At 46.5% G+C, this 18191-nt stretch overlaps 1 long non-coding RNA gene across 1 annotated transcript; it reads right to left on the bottom strand.

Moving 5' to 3' along the window:
- Positions 1 to 2844: 2844 nt before the first annotated feature.
- On the bottom strand, positions 2845 to 17479 carry LOC125357787. Its single transcript, XR_007212202.1, has 3 exons — positions 17373 to 17479; positions 8147 to 8148; positions 2845 to 2855 (listed from the first exon to the last, which is right to left on the bottom strand). It is a non-coding gene; the product is annotated as an uncharacterized LOC125357787 (long non-coding RNA).
- Between the last annotated feature and the right edge of the window lie 712 nt (positions 17480 to 18191).

The following is an 18191-nucleotide window of genomic DNA, read 5'->3' as shown; positions in this document are numbered from 1 at the left end:
ATACTATGGTACAGCATTTCAATAGCAGTCACCAGGGATACCTATCCTATCAGCTATGACAACCAACTCCTCCTAGTCAGGGCACAGAATTTTTCTCATAGCCTTCCTGAGCGCCAGCTTCAAAATGAGGGAAATATTCAAGTATGTCAGTCTCCCAAACTACCAGGACATTCTAGATCAAAACACTGTTTCCCAAAAACTTTTATAGACAAGACTGGAGAGTCTTGGGTAATTCTAAAACAAGAAGGTAAGCAGACAAACATTTCCCCATTTAGTGACTACAAGCCATTGAAGTGAAGTTGCCAGAAAAAGAGCCAGTTCATAATGAGCCAAGATGATTTTCTGGGATTCAGCTGTTTGAGTGGTTTGGGGTTTTCATACGATTCCCTCGGATACAGTCATAGGTGGGGTGAGAGTCTCACAACTAGAGAACCCAAGTTTTCACACTGGCAAAAGTGGTTAAGGGTGTGGAAGTCTCAATTCATTGCAAAGCACCTCCACCTTCCACTGCTGCTTCAGTCAGTTCACCTCCTTGCTCCTCTTCCTGCCAATTCTGCCCAGCTGGGAGTCCCATCCTTCCAGCTTGTTGCCTGAGCTTTTCCTGGGTAGTATTAGGTAGCCTTGGAATTGAGCGAAGGGTTAAGTACAGCAAAATATGGTGCCTAGCCAAACATGCTTGGGTGCCTATGTGGTCTACAAGGTGGACCTTTGAGGAGAGATAAGCAAGACCAACAGAACACACTTGATTAAGTGGATACCAATGGAGAAGGACAAGTTCTCTGTCAAGCTGGCTGGGAAGGAGTTTTCTCCAAGGAACTCAACGTCAAGGGGCTGGGAGGTGTGATTGAGGTGCATGGCCAGCATCTTCAGAGTGTATTCTTTAGCATTGCATCCTCCCTTCCCTTAATTTACCTCTACCTTTGCCCCACTGAGGTTTTTAAATTGTAGTTCCTAAGCCAAACTTTGAATTTATAATACTTAGAACTCTCTAAGACAGAATTGTTCTTAAGGTCACAACTAACCTCCAGCACAAACTTCTTAACTACGCCGAGTGGACAGTTTATCTGCTTAGTGCAAAACACCAGACTTGGGGCAGAGAGTGGCCCCAGTGATATGCGAGATTCCTGTGACTAGATTCATTAGCCAGATCTGGTCTTCACCAACAAACAGGAGTTGGGGCTGGGAATATGGCCTAGTGGCAAGAGTGCTTGCCTCCAACACATGAAGCTCTTGGGTTGATTCCCCAGCACCACATATATGGAAAATGGCCAGAAGGGCGCTGTGGCTCAGGTGGCAGAGTGCTAGCCTTGAGCGGGAAGAAGCCAGGGACAGTGCTCAGGCCCTGAGTCCAAGGCCCAGGACTGGCAAAAAAAGAAAAAAAAGAGAGAGACAGGAGTCACCTGTGTTTCTAAATGATCTGAGTTTAGTAAGTGGAATATTGTAGTTCACACAGGATAAAGACTTTTGTGCAGGAAGGAAAAGCAAAGCAAATCAAGCCTCCCTCCTGTCCTCCTCAAATCCATCCAAAAGTCAGTCCCTCAGAGACTCTTAGCCCATTCCTTCCTTGCTGTTTGTCCTCTAGCTGAAGGGAGCCCTTTGGTACCACCTGGTGGCAAGGAGGTAAAACAGCACTGAAATGGAGAGGAAGCACTTAGAAACGATTATCTCTTCCCTTGCAACAGAAGTTCTGTCTTCACATTTTGGAGGGTTCTGTGGACAGACTAGAACTTCTTCCTGAGAGTGGAATGTTACATATCTGGCAGCTGAAGTTATCCTGACTCATCTGTATACTCTTCAATGGCCACTTTGCCACAAGACCTCTATCTCAGCTAATTATCTTTGTGTAGGTGAAGCAGCTTTTGCAACCTAAAACCTAGTCTAGTGTGCCATCTAAAATCTATAGAACATTTTCCCTCTGCTATAACTCACCCACTTGATGCCTCCATCACTGTGTTTATGACTTTGTCCTGAAATTACCATTTCGTCTACATTGAGACATTTTCAGACTAACCTGAATCCTGTTCCTGGCTATAAACATGCATATTGGGCTCACAAACCCTTTCTTTGAACCAAGAGCTTTATTATGCATTAACAGACCCCCATATAGAAGACAGCCTATGGAATCTAATAGCAATTCCACTTCAAAGCTGTTTACAATTCACTCTGTCTCCACAGTGGAGTGGCACAGGCAGCACCCCAGTAGAAGGAAGAAACTAGAGTGCTATTGCATAGCAGCCATGCCTCAGCCTCTTACAGCAGAGCCGCTTAAAGACACAGATCACCAGGGACCCTCGAAGTAGGCAAGGCCCTACTTTGCGGTCACAAGAATCCAATTACTACCAATTCTGCATCATTTAAAGTAATGCTTTGTGAGATACCTGCTAGCAATTCCACTAGGCCCCCTAGTAAGCACCAGATCCACATTCCAGTAACTGGTTGCAGGAAAGTCCCTTCATCTGGAGGGCAAGTTTGTCTACTTCAATACAAGATTTTGGCTACTATCAAGGGTGCCAATGTAATGGAAAGGCTGAGATATTTGTAGATCTGTCTCCTATTAGAATCTCAGATTTCTCCTTGGAGTGTACATGCAGTTTTGATCATCTGCATTTTTACTCAATCAGTAGCTCCTTTTATGACCTATCACCTATGTAACAGAGGCCTTCCTTTATTCTACCAAGTGTTATAAATACATTCTCCAAGAACCATTACAGACGCAAGGATTCACACAAAAATAAATTCTCAGCAAAGCAAAATTTACTTCCACACATAAGGGTGCACATTAGCCAAAAATTGGTCAAGGAAGCTCACAGAGCAAGCATTCTTCCTGTTATTTGTCCCTAACACAGCAGCAGGCACTGCCCCTCTGCTCAGATTGGTTGAGCTCAGGTTTACAGTCTGCTCTGCTTATGATTGGCTAGTTTAAATAGGATAAAATGTTGCTGAGGTGGATTTTCAAATAAGATGAATAGTTCACAAATAATCTCAAAATACGCCCAAGCCCTGTTATTTCTTCAACAGTCTACGGCGTGGCATAACTCCATCTTGAAAACCCAGTTTAAGATAAAACCTTCCATTTGACAAATCCTTTATCCCAAAGCAGTTCCAGTTTTCCTAAATACCCAAGACACCAGGGCAAAGGAGGAACTTTTAAGCAATACACTTTGATAGAAAAGAGTTTTTCTCACCCATGTACATATGTCTAAAGTAGTTTCTGTAGCATTTCTATATGTTTCATCTTTATAAGTTGTTCATAGAAATTTACCTTCCATGGCAAGAAAGCAAGGGCACTGCCCACTTTGCTAATTTTCCACTTGAGAATGTGTAAGTAGAAATAATGTATGTTATATTATATATGAATATTATTCAAAAGCTGTGTGGGGTCATACATGTCTTATGAGAAAAGGTTTCTCTGAATTGAGAAAGTTCGTTGTATTTTTCTAATATTTGTGAATATAGGCCGCAACCAAAAATTAGATACCATGTTCCCAATATTAAAAGATCAGGAACCACCATCTGAATTCATCTGGCTCCAAACTCACATTGAGAATTCCCTTTCAAACCACTATTTTGAAAACAAAACTGAGAACAAGACATGTTTTCCCTGTACAGAATTGGGCACAAGCAGCCTGACCAGGCTCCTCACCCAGAACTAGGCTCCATCCTAAGGTGCATGGAGACAGCAGCACCCCATAGAATCTATACCATCCTCTGGCCACACAGTACTGCATCAGTCTGTCCAGTGTCCAAGGTCAGAGAAAGTGCCATGCAACTGAAAATGAAGCAAAGGCTCCTGTGGCTACTTTACAGGTTGCCATTTACTGTAAGGTGCTGTGTTTGAGCACTGTAGGCATTTTCAAATGGCCGCCGTGGGTGCTGAAAACTTCTGTTTCTCTCTGAAGTCAGGAACTGACATGGAGTGCCATCCCACAATCATTCCTTTAGTGAACCTTTGGCCCAACACAAGAGTATAGGCTCCCACTTATTGATCTTGAGTGTTGGGATCTGAACGATCCCCTTCTCCCTGATCCCATGGGGAGAATGGTGAATCCTGAAATCTATGAAAGAGCACTCGGCTTTGCCCTCTGCCGGCGGAAGGCCAAAGGCGTACTCCCACGGACCTGCATTAAGTTGAGGAAAGGTTGCTGAAGCCTCCCCTTCCCCCAGTCCCCTCACATGTTACCAAGAGCGGGGGCGAAAAGGAAGGCATCAGGGACACGCTGCGGTGGTGGGATGCATCTCAAAAACTTTAATAGGGAAAGGCACTTTTATAGAAGTAATGGCAGGAAAGAAAGGGGGCTGGCCAAAGGGCCAGTCATAGGCTAAGGATCATGTCCATCAGGTGACATCACGAAACTTCCTTTGTGGGCGCGACAACCCCATCATGGTGGCACGCACGTGTTCACCTCCCAAGGGGCGGAGGCTTTCTCTTCTGATTGAGGCCGGAAGGTGGGAGGGGCTCCTTCCCATTGTCCCAGGGCTGGGGGAAGGGCAGCCCCCAACACTTGAGCAATGGATACTGAGGCTAACTGGTGTCATCTTTGGCATCTTGCTGTGAAAACTCTTAAGAGGTGAAACTCTACCTGCAGATCTGTGTAATGGGCTCCTGTGAATTCCTAGAGGCAGGGGCTTGGACATTAGGTTACTAGGCCAGTATCATGCACTTCACTGATTTCTCAAGTTCCCTGTGAACCTGTCCCTTGATGATGACCCTGTTCAGGCCACAAACAACTCAGCCACCATTCTGCTAGCAAGGGGGAAGTGTGCACCTCAATTTTCCGTGTTCCAGTCTGCAGCTCTAGTCATCAATTTGACAAACTAGAAGTTGCAGGATAGGAGAAGGGCTTGTAAAGTAAAGTTCTCAAAACATGTGTTTAGTAGCTTCCACAGGGTTTTAATTTCACTTGATAGGAACATCATGACCTTCTATAGAGAGAGAATGTTTTAGTTCAAGCAACCAAGATTTTACTGGACCACCTTTAGTCCTTGTGATAGCTATATTGCCTTTGGCCTGATTTAGCACTTTTGTGACTACTAGGAAAGACTTTTTGGCGGGTACTGGGGCTGGAACTGAGGGCCTGGGCTGTGTCCCTGAGCCTCTCTGTGTTCAAGGCTCGTGCTCGACTACTTGATCCACAGAGTCACTTCCACCTTTTTCTATTTATGTGGTACTGAGGAATCAAACACAGGGCTTTATGCATGCTAGTCAATTACTCACCCACTAAGCCACACTCCAAGCTGCTAGGAAAGATTTTTTAAATACATACTAAGCTTAGCAGACCTTTGGCCTCTATCAGGTGTAAAAGGCTGGAAATTAAGATGGCACCTGAACCTTGCAAATTTCCCTGCTTTCTTGAAGACATGTTAATATTGTGAAAGACATCCCCTGTCTCTTAAGTCTTCTTGACTCGACAAGCCTACAAATTTGTGATTTCTTTCATGGTAGACCCACCTAGGGATCAGCTCACTCCACCCAATTTCTCAGGAGGAAAAGAAAAAAGGAAACAAAATGTTCAGCTACTTGGCCTCCCTATCCATGGAAACAAAGAGGCACACACTGCCAATCTCTACATGTTCTGCTTTAGAAAGGTGCTAGGCCTCTATCCATATTCACAGACTATGGAGAGGCCAAAAAAGAAAAGAATGTCTGGAGCAGCCCTAATTGCTTTAAGGAGCCCAGGGCAGTGTTCTATGGTGACAGGTGCTGGCAGAGCCTAAGGGATTTTTAGATGTTTTAGGATCTTCTCCCTGAAACCTCATAATACCCTTTAGTACTTGGGAATAAGGACTGGATCTTGTTCTACTAAAGACTTAAGCCTAAGCACATGAGGTATGGTGTAGAGGCTCTTCAAGCACCAGGGCTAGGCAAGGGAGCCAAGGGCTAATGAGAACAATGAGCAGAGACCAGACTGGAGAGTGTCATCAGTAATGGATTCTAATATGAACATCAGAACAGAGCCTGCTGCAACCCAGGACACAGTGTCAGAGAGCCAAGACTCCACCACACGGACAGATAGGCCAGACCCCAGTGTGTCCATAGCTGAGATTACACTGGCCACACAAAGTAGAACAGCACACGATAAATGGCTTTGGCTTAATTGTGGAAGGGAAGATAAAGCAAGGGTTATTTGAATTATTAGTCCAAACAAAGCTTTTCAACTGGAGAGCTACTGAGCCCATCCTTGAATTTGGCTAGGAAAGAAACCCCTAGTTTCTACTCAGTGGAAGGTAATTACTATTCTACTAACACACACAGATTTGTAAGTGCTAATCCCTACGGTGTTTTAAGGACAGCAGTTTGGGCTATGAGGGTGGAAGACACAAGCTGGAATCCTGGTTGTACCTAATGGCCTTTGGACCTATCCCAGGCCTCTAATGTAAAGAGGACCAAGAACATACAACCAGTGCCTAATCAAAAAAGTTCTGAGTCAAGTACTTAATTGAGGTCCATAGGCAGAAGAATCTGACCTTCTCTGGGATGAAGCATAAATACCAGCAGAAGTGAACAATAGCAGGACTCTACTACCTGGATTTGGCACACTAGCATGCAGTCTTTCACAGTGTATGGGAATACAAGTAAAGCTGTTGCAACCTCCCACTCATGGGAGCTCAATGTGCAAAAGGAAATGGCTAGGGAAGGAACAACAAAATACCCCTACTAGTAGTAGAAGTTTTGAATGAACCAGTATAGAATACAGGCTTAGATCTCAAAGCCAATTAACTAAGATTCATCATCTCCAACTAGTTAGCTCTTTTCTAAGTCATGCACACTGTACCGTCTTCAGATAATGTTTAGCTGCCTATGGAGTGACAACTTAAAGATAGGTAAGTAACTTCAATTGGCTGTGCTCCCTCCACTGTGTGACAGTCTTGATATTGCCAGCAGTATGTTCTTAGAAGTAGATTTACTACACTAATCACACTTACACTCAAAAAGAATTTATGGGGGTGGCTCCATAACCCTCAGGGAATTACAAGCCAGTGTGGCACTGTGTACAGGTGTGGGAGCTTCACCAGTTTTCATGAGCTAATTCCACAGTGGGCTGAGCAACTGAAAAGTTTACTGAGAAGCCCCAGGAAGGATGCAGTAACCTCTTCTGTCAAGACTAGGGAACATTTCCAAAAAGTAGATAACATTAAAGTGAGATCAGACAAATAGTTTCTCTTCTGCAAAATCTAGAATCTGAAAGAGGACCAGAAGATTAAATGGACTATTTTGGGGTAGCCAGCAGGAGGTAGGATAAAATGCAGGGTGAGAGGGAGAACATGATAAATTTGGTGCATTAAGAGGAAAAAGGTCATAAACTAATTGTACTCAGGTTAGCAAGGGGGATTCAGAATAGAATTTCACATGCTAGAGGAATGTATAGAAATACCACAGTGAAATCCCTTCCTTTGGATACTATAGACTGAATTTTCCAAAAAGTCACCTATAGTTTCCTGTAAAGAATTTAGAAGCCAGAGGTTAATGCTTTTAGGTAGATTTATACAGGTTAGGAGTTTACTAACCAGTCCTTCAATGAGGGCAGGCAGGAAGCCAAGTAGCAGAGATCAGCTCTTCAGTAGTTTTGCCCTTAGAGGAGGCAATCACAGCCCCCAGGTTCTCAGGTGAGTATCTTTTTGTTTTCTTTATAAACCTTTATTTTTTTATTTTTTTTTACTATCAAGTTGATGTACGGATGGATTACAGTTACATAAGTCACGCAAAGAGTACATTTTGGACAATGTCACTCCTTGCCTCCCTTCCTCCCAGTTTTTCCCTCCTATCCCACCCATAAGTTGTATAGTTCATTTTCAAGTAGTGTCCACTGAGTACCACTGCTGCAATAGTTCACCCTCTGTCCCTCAATTTCTGAGCCTCCACTTACCTTCCCAAGGACTTGTAAACAAACATACAGAACACAAGTGAAAGAAAATAAAAACAGAAGACAGAAACCTTGTTTCCATTTTCAGGTGAGTATCTTGAACCTAATTTTGCTCTAGGCGAGTAACTCCACACCCTACCCTTTGTCTCAGCTTAGATTGAATTGACCCTCCATCCAATTTAGGCTAAAGTGAGTACTACCAAGCAGATCCTCAAGAAAATGATAATAGCCCTTGTATGTGTTACTCTGGTAAGTGAGTAGACATTTTCCACCACAGGCTACACGTCTTCTATAGCAAGCGACAGACTGTGGAGAGGCAGCCCACATCAGGACATCTGGAGATGGAGATAGGGACTCAGTGATTTACACCTGAGTTCATTTACAAGCAGTAAGGATGAACTGGGAAGGAGAGGGATAGTGAATTTCCAACAGCTCTGAGACAACAGTGACAGAAAGTCTCCACACTAAACCAACATTCCTTCCACAAGGAACAGTCAACACAGCAAGCCTGCAGCTCCCAAGGAACAGTAACCACACCATGCTCCCTGTTCATCTTGCTAACACCTGGCACTGGGCCTTAGATGGGGGGAATGGAGCGGGTCAGGGCAGAGAACAGAGAAAATTATTTCCTTGAAGCTTAAGAACTTAATGGTGTTGGGGTCCATCTTCCCCCTCGATGGAAGGGGCTTGATGCACCTCCCCCAGCCCTGGGGAATGCGGCCCTTCTACCCCCTCTGGATTGGAATCCAGAGGAACCGGTTGGGCAAACAGCCCTCCAACCTCCTAGCCAGCCCTGGTTCCGCGCGCTCGAGTAACATTAGCCCTTGGGGGTCAGGTGATGCCTTTCAGCCTATCAACATCCTGGCCAAACCCCTCCCTCGGAATCATCTCCCCTTGTCCTTCTCTTAATAAAGTCAGTTCGCTCTAAGAAGCTGGCCCCGTTGCATATGTTCGCCAGACTTCTAGCGTAAGGAGGCGATCACATATCTGCGGCAGATCCCGTGCACGTCAGGTTGGAGCTGACCCCCCGTTCCACTCTAACTTACCTGCAGGTCGGGTGATTAGGGGAGAGGGCGAGAAAGGAGGGTGGGAAGAAAGAAGGAAGAGTCTGAGCCGGGAGGGGCAAAAAAACCCCAACATTGTGGCGCCCACGTGGGTTGCACGAATCCACGTGAGGAAGCCCGGCTCCCGTCCGACCCTGATGAAAACAGGTTGGAAATCCTGAGACACGTGATCCTCCCACCCCAGGTAAGAGGATGGGACAAGTCCAGAGTCGGCGAAACAGTTCGCCCCTTAAAATCCTAAAGTTCACCCTCCAAAACGCAGGGATTAATATCTCAGAGCCCTGCGCTATACAAATTTGGGAGAAATTGACCCACAGAGTACCGTGGCTAACTGGAGCCAACACGGAGGTAGAAACGGCAAAATGAGGAAAACTCCCACTGCGAGCCATTAAGACTCTCAAGGCTTGCCTCTCTTGGGACCCGGGCGGGGAGTCCCTGGATTCAGGAGAAGGAAGACGGAGGGAATTTTGATCTGGAGCGGGCCCTGACGCCCCACTCCGAGAGGCCCTGGGACGAATGCATGTTTTGGTACCTGGGAACCCAGGCCGCGGCAGCCGGGAGATGAGCAGAGCAGCCACAGGCCTGGCCACATTTAAATTCAGAGGCCTTGAAACTACAGATTTTCATGAGTCCAGGAGGATGGTTCTTGAGAGAGGCGGGCCGAACGCGCCCTGGGCAAAACATCTGCTTTACAGCCTGACTTTCAGATTCCCCACCAACCAAGGCAATAAACAGCCTGAAGCCCCTTGCTGGGCAGTCCCCATTGCCCCTGAGATAAGGCCAGAGACAGTAATCATGACATTTGGAAAGGAGTTCGATTCTTAATTGATACAGGAGCAGATCGGACCATATGCATTTAAATGGACAACATTATTATTGGATCAGCAGATGTTCAAGTGCTAGACTTGGCCTATAGCAAGGCCCAAACACTCCTTCAAAGAGGAGGGCTACATATAGCCAGTGACAAGGTTCAGAAAGTATACCCCTTAAGATCTGATGTTATTACAATAACTCCATCACTTCAAACAGCCTTCCAGAAAATCCAATTGGCCTTAAATAAGGCACACCTGGCACGCTACAAGCCTAAGTGCCCACTTTGCCTTTGGATCCTCCCCGGGTCTGAACTCTCCTCAGCTGTAATTATGCAATCAGGCGAGCCCCTTCAATGGGTGCACGCATCAGTGGGAGGAGCTCCCAGGGTTTATTCCCAGCTAGACCAGCTAGCTGACTTGGTAATTAAGGGCAGGGATACTTCCCTAAGACATTATGGAAGAGATCCTGATGTGCTAACTATTCCCTACCGGTTGTCAGATTTTGAATGGGTCAGAAGAAATAATGCACATGTCTCTAGTGCCCTGCAGGGCATTATGGGTAAGATAGATTGCCACTATGGCACTTCAAGATGGGTGACCTCATTTTCCAGGCTACAATGGACACCCCCTGTGCTTTTCTCTACCAAGCCTCTCGTCAAGGCTGCCAATGTGTTTACAGATGGGGGAAGAGCCGGCTCTGCCGTAGTGGTGCACTCCGCCTCGCCCCCTGCCGGTGGGAAAGAGAACACCCATTACTTTGAAGCCGTCACTGGCTCTGCACAATTTAAAGAGTTGTATGCAGTTGCCTTGGCACTGACCCATGTTAAACAACCAATGAACTTGTTCTCTGATAGTCTGTATGTGGTTAATTTGCTACCCAACCTGGTATGTTCATATATCAAATTGGATGAAAACCCAATCACTCCTCTGATGATCCAAGTCAGGTCTCTGTTAAAAGAGCGGAGTGAGGGGCTGGGGATATGGCCTAGTGGCAAGAGCGCTTGCCTCTTATACATGAAGCCCTGGGTTTGATTCCCCAGCACCACATATGTGGAAAACGGCCAGAAGTGGCGCTGTGGCTCAAGTGGCAGAGTGCTAGCCTTGAGCAAAAAGAAGCCAGGGACAGTGCTCAGGCCCTGAGTCCAAGCCCCAGGACTGGCAAAAAAGAAGAAAAAAAAAGAGCGGAGTGAGCCTATATTTTTACAGCACCTTCGTGGACACCAAGGACTGCCTGGGGACCTGACACAAGGTAATCGTATGGCTGACCAGCTGGCCACTAATGGAACCATCATAGCTCTGGCCATTGTACAACCTCAAAACCTCCAAATGGCCAAAGGACTTCATGAGCGTACTCACTTAAATTGGAGAGGGTTACATCAGAGATTTCCTTCAATTCCTATAAAAGACTTAAAAAAGATTATAAGGACTGGCAAATCGTGTATGCCTTGCATGCAAGTCCCTTCCCTGCAATCTCCAGGGGTGAACCCAAGAGGGTTAAAACCTAACTTAATTTGGCAGACTGATGTGACGCACTAAGCTCCCTTTGGAAGGCTAAAATATATATTTATGCCCATTGACACATGCTCTGGCACGTGTTGGGCCTCTCTGCATACCTGTGAAAGAGCACGGCATGCTGAAAGCCACTTCTTACAATGTTTTGCTATCCTAGGACTGCCTTTACAGGTTAAAACAGATAATGGACCTTGTTTCACCAGTAAGCCTTCACAGGCATTTTTCCAAATGTGGAATATTAAACATACCACTGGAATACCTTATAACCCAAAGGGTCAAGCCATAATTGAGAGGGATAATAAGACCCTGAAGGATCAATTATTAAAACAAAGAGGGGGGAAGCCCCCATGACCAGCTGAGGACAGCGATGTTTACATTGAATATTTTAAATTTCTCTAAGGACCAACCCCTGTCGGCTTTCCAGAGACACTGGTCAAGCCAAACACCCTACTTAAAAGTGGAGGTCCAGTGGAAGGATCCTCTGACAGGGGAGTGGCGTGCCCCAGATCCACTTATCAGTGCCAGAAGGGGTTTTGCCTGTGTTTTCCCCACTGGGGAACCGAATCCAATCTGGATACCTGCTAGAGATGTAAAATATTGTCCATCAGAATGACCACCCAAGGGCACCTGCCCTTGAGGGATGTTTCCCCTTGTTTCCTCTCAGGAAAGCAAAGACCGAGGTGGAATTTTCTATGGAGAAATGGGAAAGCCTGCCTGCACCAGCGATGGACCCAGTGTCGGCCCTGTTTCTTCCCTGGACCCTGCCTGACGCCCTTTGGAGTAACGTTTGCTGTGGCAGCATGGCCCACAGCCTTGCACAAGGACCAAAGGGAAATGTTGCACGGTTGTTCCTCCCTTCGCTCCCCCCTTTGCTGCTTATCTCGGGGGTCCCCATTGGAGGGAAATAGGAGCTAAAGGACTTGGACACTTTAATGTTTTATGATAAATGTTTATAATAAGCAAGGGATTGGCACCTTGCTGCAATGTTTACTATGAAGTGTTTACTAACCTCAGTTGTTAAGTTACCAGCATCCTGGCTGCCACATCGCCAGGACCTGAACCTGCCCCTCTACCTCACCACTGAGGGAAGGAAGAGCCATCTGCGCTACCTTGAGCGACACTAGACTGGGCTAGGATTCCTCTGTTTTCCATGGACTGACCCAGATAAGAGACCCTCCACTGCCTTGTGCCTGTGTTGTAATTGCTCATGTGTTACAGTTGCTCATGTTTGCATTTGCCTTGTATTACGATTGCTTATGATCATGTCTGCATTATGCTCCCATTTACATTGTGTTTACATTGCCCTGTGCTAGACACATGGGTCTCTTATTGTAAGCGATGGGCCAGAGATGTCTAGGTACCAAGCGGCCTTTGGCCTTCTAGCCATATAAGAACCCCATGAGGTTCGTCACTCGGCCCCTAGGACCTGCTGCTTACTGAGGTCCGCTGGCATGAGAGAAAATTATAAGGGCTTTCTTTCGAGTGCCAATCCCACTCTCCCCAAGGCCTCTCATCGGGCCCGCCAGCCCGGCAGGAAGGTCAGCCTGAAGAGCTAGGGCATTAGCCCAAGACGGGTAAGACTCCCCTTGGGAGGGGCAACCTAAGACACGGCACGCTCTCAAGTAGGGCGCCTCCTGCGGTCCGAAAAAAAATAAATATAAAAGAGGCAAATGGGAGGGCTGAAAGTGAGGAAGGGAGTGGATGGACCTTGAATAAACATTCAGAACCATCTAGTTCTCCTTTCTCTTCCAACCTAAAGCCTCCAAGACCAGAGATCTGCCACAGAACTCTCATCTGTCCTGATGGCATGAACAGGGTCAGAGGACACAGGTTGCTGCAGAGCCACACATCAAGTACTCATTTTTCATTACTTGATGATGCACTTAGAATACATCTGAAACCCATTTCCCTCTTCTACCTTTAAGCTTCTATCTCCCTAATACCTGAAGCCAAGTTTATCACCCAATTGAGGTAACTAGGTACACCATACCCAAAGCTAGCCGAAAGACCCTCAAAGTGTTTTAAAAACACTTGAAGATCTAAAGCAAATCTAGGATGCACACATTGACAATTCCCTCACAAGGTTCACACTAGCCAAAAATTGGTCACAGAGCAAGTGTTCTTCCTGATATTTGTCCCTCACACAGCAGCAGGATCTTCCCCTCTGCTCAGATTGGTTGAGAGCAGGTTTACATTCTGCTCTGCTTATGATTGGCTAGTTTAAATAGGACAAAATGTGCCTGCGATGGATTTTCAAGTAAGATGAACAGTTCACAAATAACCTCAAAATATGCCCAACAGTCTAGGGTGTGGCATAACTCCATCTTGAAAACCCAGTTTAAGATAAAACCTTACATTTGATAAATCCTTTATCCCAAGCCAGTTCCAGTTTTCCTAAAGACCCAAGGCACCAAGCCAAAGCAGGAACTTTTAAGCAATACACGTTGATGGAAAAGAGGTTTATCTCTCCCAGGTACATAGGTCTACAGTAGGTTCTGTAGCATTTCTATGTGTTTCATCTTTATAAGCTGTTCATAGAAATTTACCTTCCAAGGCAGGAAAGGACGGGCACTACCCACTTTGCTAATTTTCCACTTGAGAATGTGTAATAGAAATAATGTATGCTTTATTATACATACGTATCAATTATATATTCAAAAGCTGTGTGGGGTCATACATGTCTTATAAGAAAAGGTTTCTCTGAATTGAGCAAGTTCATTATATTTTTTCTAATATTTGTAAATATAGACCACAACCAAAAGTTAGATACCATGTTCCCAATGTTAGTAGATCAAGAACCACCATCTGAATTCATCTGTCTCCACCCTCAAATTGAGAATCCCCTTTCTACCACTATTTTGAAAACAAACCTGAGAACAAGACTTGTTTTCCCTGTACAGAATCGGGCACAAGCAGTCCGAACCAGGCTCCTCACCCAAAACAAGGCTCCATCCTAAGGTGCATGGATACAGCATAGAATCACTGAAACAGAATCACCCCTAAATCCATCAAAGCTGAAAATCAACCTACTTATGTGTTATGAACACTTCTGTTCCTCTGGTTTGTACCAGATTTTTTTTGCCTCCTTTTTATATTCAGAAAAGTAGAGGCAAGAAGCCAGAGAATGTGGCTGGATATCTTAAGTCATTTTTCCCCAGACTTTTTTAAACTAGAGATAAATTGGGATTGCTGAGCATTTTCCTTTCACTTTCTTCCTGTTTGGGGTATGGCTACTGATTTTTTTTCTTTTACTGCTGATAGCTACACACCCTCCACAGCATCCAAACTTTGTACCCTAAAGGTGTAACTTAAGTTGAGCTGAAAGTTAAAGCCACAGAGCCCAGCAAGAATCCCATCAGAGGGCTGGGGATATAGCCTAGTGGCAAGAGTGCCTGCCTCGGATACACGAGGCCCTAGGTTCGATTCCCCAGCACCACATATACAGAAAACAGCCAGAAGCGGCGCTGTGGCTCAAGTGGCAGAGTGCTAGCCTTGAGCGGGAAGAAGTCAGGGACAGTGCTCAGGCCCTGAGTCCAAGGCCCAGGACTGGCCGAAAAAAAAAAAAAAAAAGAATCCCGTCAGAGATTTAGATATCTCTTTTGTAGTCACTTCTGACATCAACTCCAACAAAGCTTTATGCACACATATGAAGCTGATGCCTTGTTTCCTCACAACAGTTCTGAGCACAAGAGCAGATACAGAAGTAGCACTTCTTGTGCTACTTCTTTGTACCAGTCTCAGTGAAGAGCTTAAAGTTCTCATTTCTCAGTGGTGGAAAACATTAACTTCCTACTCCACCCGCCATACACGATTGTAGACTCATTCTGTAGTAAGTTAACCTTTTTGCTACTAGCCTCCAGTTGCAATTTTATGTTATTTCTTGAATGGGTTGTGGTCTCATCCATTTAAGGCTCAGGGTAAAAGGCAAGTGACATCTCAGAGAAAAGTGGGAATGCTGACCAGAGATGCAGGAAAGAGTCCAGAGGTTTCAGATTCAAGTGTGGGAATTAGGAAAGATGACCAACCAGTCTCACTGAACAACAGGAAGTACTTAGGAACCTTTGTATTTGTCAGGTCAGTTTTTTGTAAAACTAGGTAGGCAACAGAATTCATGGAGGCTCTGAAGGCAGCCACGTGTGGGGCTTTCTTGTTCTTAAACCAGAATGAAAAAGGAGAGGTTACCCATAGAGGGCAGGCAAGTTTGACCTAACAGCCTAGGCCTTCCCCATAGTTCCTCAATGCTGTGATAAGAACTGGTTTTACTTTATTCAACCTGGAGTTTATGGAGGTCTTAAGCTACAGCACACAAAAGACCACCAGGCCTGCCCCTTTAAGACTAAGATAAATCAGGTAGACCACAGGAACCACGTGGCCAACAGCTCAGGTGAGCCACAGGAGAGGCAGAGGGGAGGCTTTTTCAGCAGCATTTGTAACAGAGCAAGTCAGGCACATTGGACACTCTTGAAAAATATAGTTTGAAAGTAGAGTCAACAGAATATTCTGGGCAGGATAGTGGAGGGAAAAGCATCAGAGACTCCCCTCCCCTAACCCGCCCCAGGTTTCCTAGTTTGGGTTTCAAGTAGCCATGCATTCGGGTAGCCAGCCTTGGGTCTCTCACAGGTCTTCATTTTGCCGGCCTTGCTGCCCCCACTGAAAGATGAGGCATGCACCCTGAGCCCCAGGGTCCACTGAGGGAGAGGCTTCTTCTGAACCCTTGAGGCTTCCTTAGCCCCCAGCCCAGTTCTCTTAGCACCTATGTACCCTTTGCTTCTTGGTTCCTTTTCTCCAGAGAAAGTTTTGAGAAGGACAGAAGGCCTCGCCCCATGCAATCCCTATTTCTGCAGCTTTGGCTTCAAGGGAAGGTTAGCTTCAAGGATGGGTTGGGGATGGGGGTAGCAGGAGGACTCCCTTGTTTTTTGCAAAAACAGAGCATCTGGCACCCCTCAAATATCAGCAGACAAAGGAAGAGACAGGGAGGGCAGGAGCGACTAGGAAGGCACTGCCAGAGTGCAAGAGCTGCCTGGGCCTTTTCACTCTGAGGGCCCCTGTGTCACTTTTGGGACGTGGCTGCAGCGGATGGGGAAGGCTCCTGCTCTGGCTGTAGTGGCCACAGCTGCTGGGCCAGGTGCTTGACTACTGGTGGTCAAACCCACAACTTTAGAATCCCCTTTCAAGCCACTATTTTGAAAACAAAAGTGCACCCAGGGAGAGCCAGAGCCCTGGCCAGGCTGCCAACGGTCCAGGCCAGGCTGCAAACAGTCCTGGCCTATGCTGAGCTTGAGGACAGTGTGGAAGGCAGCACCAGGTGTGCCCAGCACAGAGGGGGCGGTCTGAGGCCTGGCCCTGAGGCCTGTTCCCACTTTGTGCTGCATGCTGGTGCTGTGAACACCAAGGAAGCAAGACCCCAGCACGCCTTACCCCGAGGTGTGACCTACTGTAGTCAAGCACCTGGCCCAGCAGCTGTGGACACCTAGAGCCTGAGGAGGTGCAGCCCTGCCCCACCCTGCCACAACCACACCCCGGAAGTGACACAGAGCCCAGGACAGTGAAAAGGCCTTCACAGCTCAGGGACTCCTTGCAGCGCCTCCCGAGTTGTGCTTGCCCTGCTGCCATCTGAGGGGTGCCAGAGGCTCTGCAGCTACAGAAGGACCCCAGTGGCCTCCTCCCTGCTGGGTACCCGTGGCTGGCACTCCCCGTGTCCTTAGGGAGCAGAGCCATGGTTTTTCCACACAGTGGACAATTCCTACCTTTGCCTCAAAGCCGGCCTCAAGATTTTCCAAAAAACAAGGAAGTCCTCTTGCCACCCCCACCTCCCCATCTTCAAAGCTTTCCTTACCTTAAAGCCAAAGCTGTAGAAATAGGGTTTTCTGGGGGTGAGGGCTTCTGTCTTTCTCAAAACTTTCTCTGGAGAAAACCAAGAAGCAAAAGGTAGATAGGTGCTGAGAGAACCGGGTTGGGGGGCTGCACAGGAAGCTGCAAGGGTTCAGGAGAGGCCTCTCCCTCAGTCGGCCATGGGGCTTTGGGTGTGTGCCTCATCTTTCAGTGTGGGGGGGGGGGGGGGTTGGAGGGAGGCGACAAAATGAAGACCTGTGAGAGACCCCTGGCTATCTAGGAAGGGGTACTTGAAACCCAAACTAGGAAACCTGGGGTGGGTTGGGGAGGGTAGCCTTTGACTTCTTTTCTTCAACTATCCTGCCCAGAATATTCTGTTGACTCTAATTTCAAACTATATTTCACAAGTATGTCCAATGTGCCTGATTTGCTCTGTTACAAATGCTGCCAAAAAAGCCTCCCCTCTGCTTCTGTGGCTCACCTGGGTTGTTTGTCACATGGTTCCTGTGGGCTATCTGGCTTATTTTAGTCTTAAAGGGGCAGGCCTGGTGATCTTTTGGAGATTGTAGCTTAAAGCCTCTATAAGCTCCAGGTTGAATAAAGGAGTTCTTAACATGTCCTTTAGGAGCTATGTGAAAGGCCTAGGCTGTTAAGGTCAAACTTGCCTGCCCTCTATGGGTAACCTCAATTCTCTCATTCTGGCTTAGGAACAGGAAAGCCCCACATGTGGCTGCCTTCAGAGCCTCCATGAATTCTGTTGCCTACCTGGTACTACAAAAAACTGGACCTGACAAATACAAAGCTTCCTAAATATGTCCTGTTTCTCAGTGAGATAGGCTGGTCATCTTTGCTAATCCCTGAGGGATTGACCCCCATCCTATTCAGGCGCATACAGACACCAGGCAGGAACCTTAATATGTGAACCTGCTTTGATATGCAGGCAGGACATCTCACCTTGGCCCAGCTGTAAACAACTCTTTGTGGACCAAACAGAAAAGCCCCAACTTCCTAGACCTAGTGGTGCGTTCAATAACCTGCCTCCTTGCTCAGACCCCATATAAGCCTGGTCCCAAATCCACCCCTTCCCACAACCTCCAGCCACCCAAGAA

Source organism: Perognathus longimembris, chromosome 9 (genome assembly GCF_023159225.1).
Source record: "Perognathus longimembris pacificus isolate PPM17 chromosome 9, ASM2315922v1, whole genome shotgun sequence".
Classification (NCBI taxonomy): Eukaryota; Metazoa; Chordata; class Mammalia; order Rodentia; family Heteromyidae; genus Perognathus; species Perognathus longimembris.
This window is presented reverse-complemented; position numbering and strand designations above follow the sequence as displayed.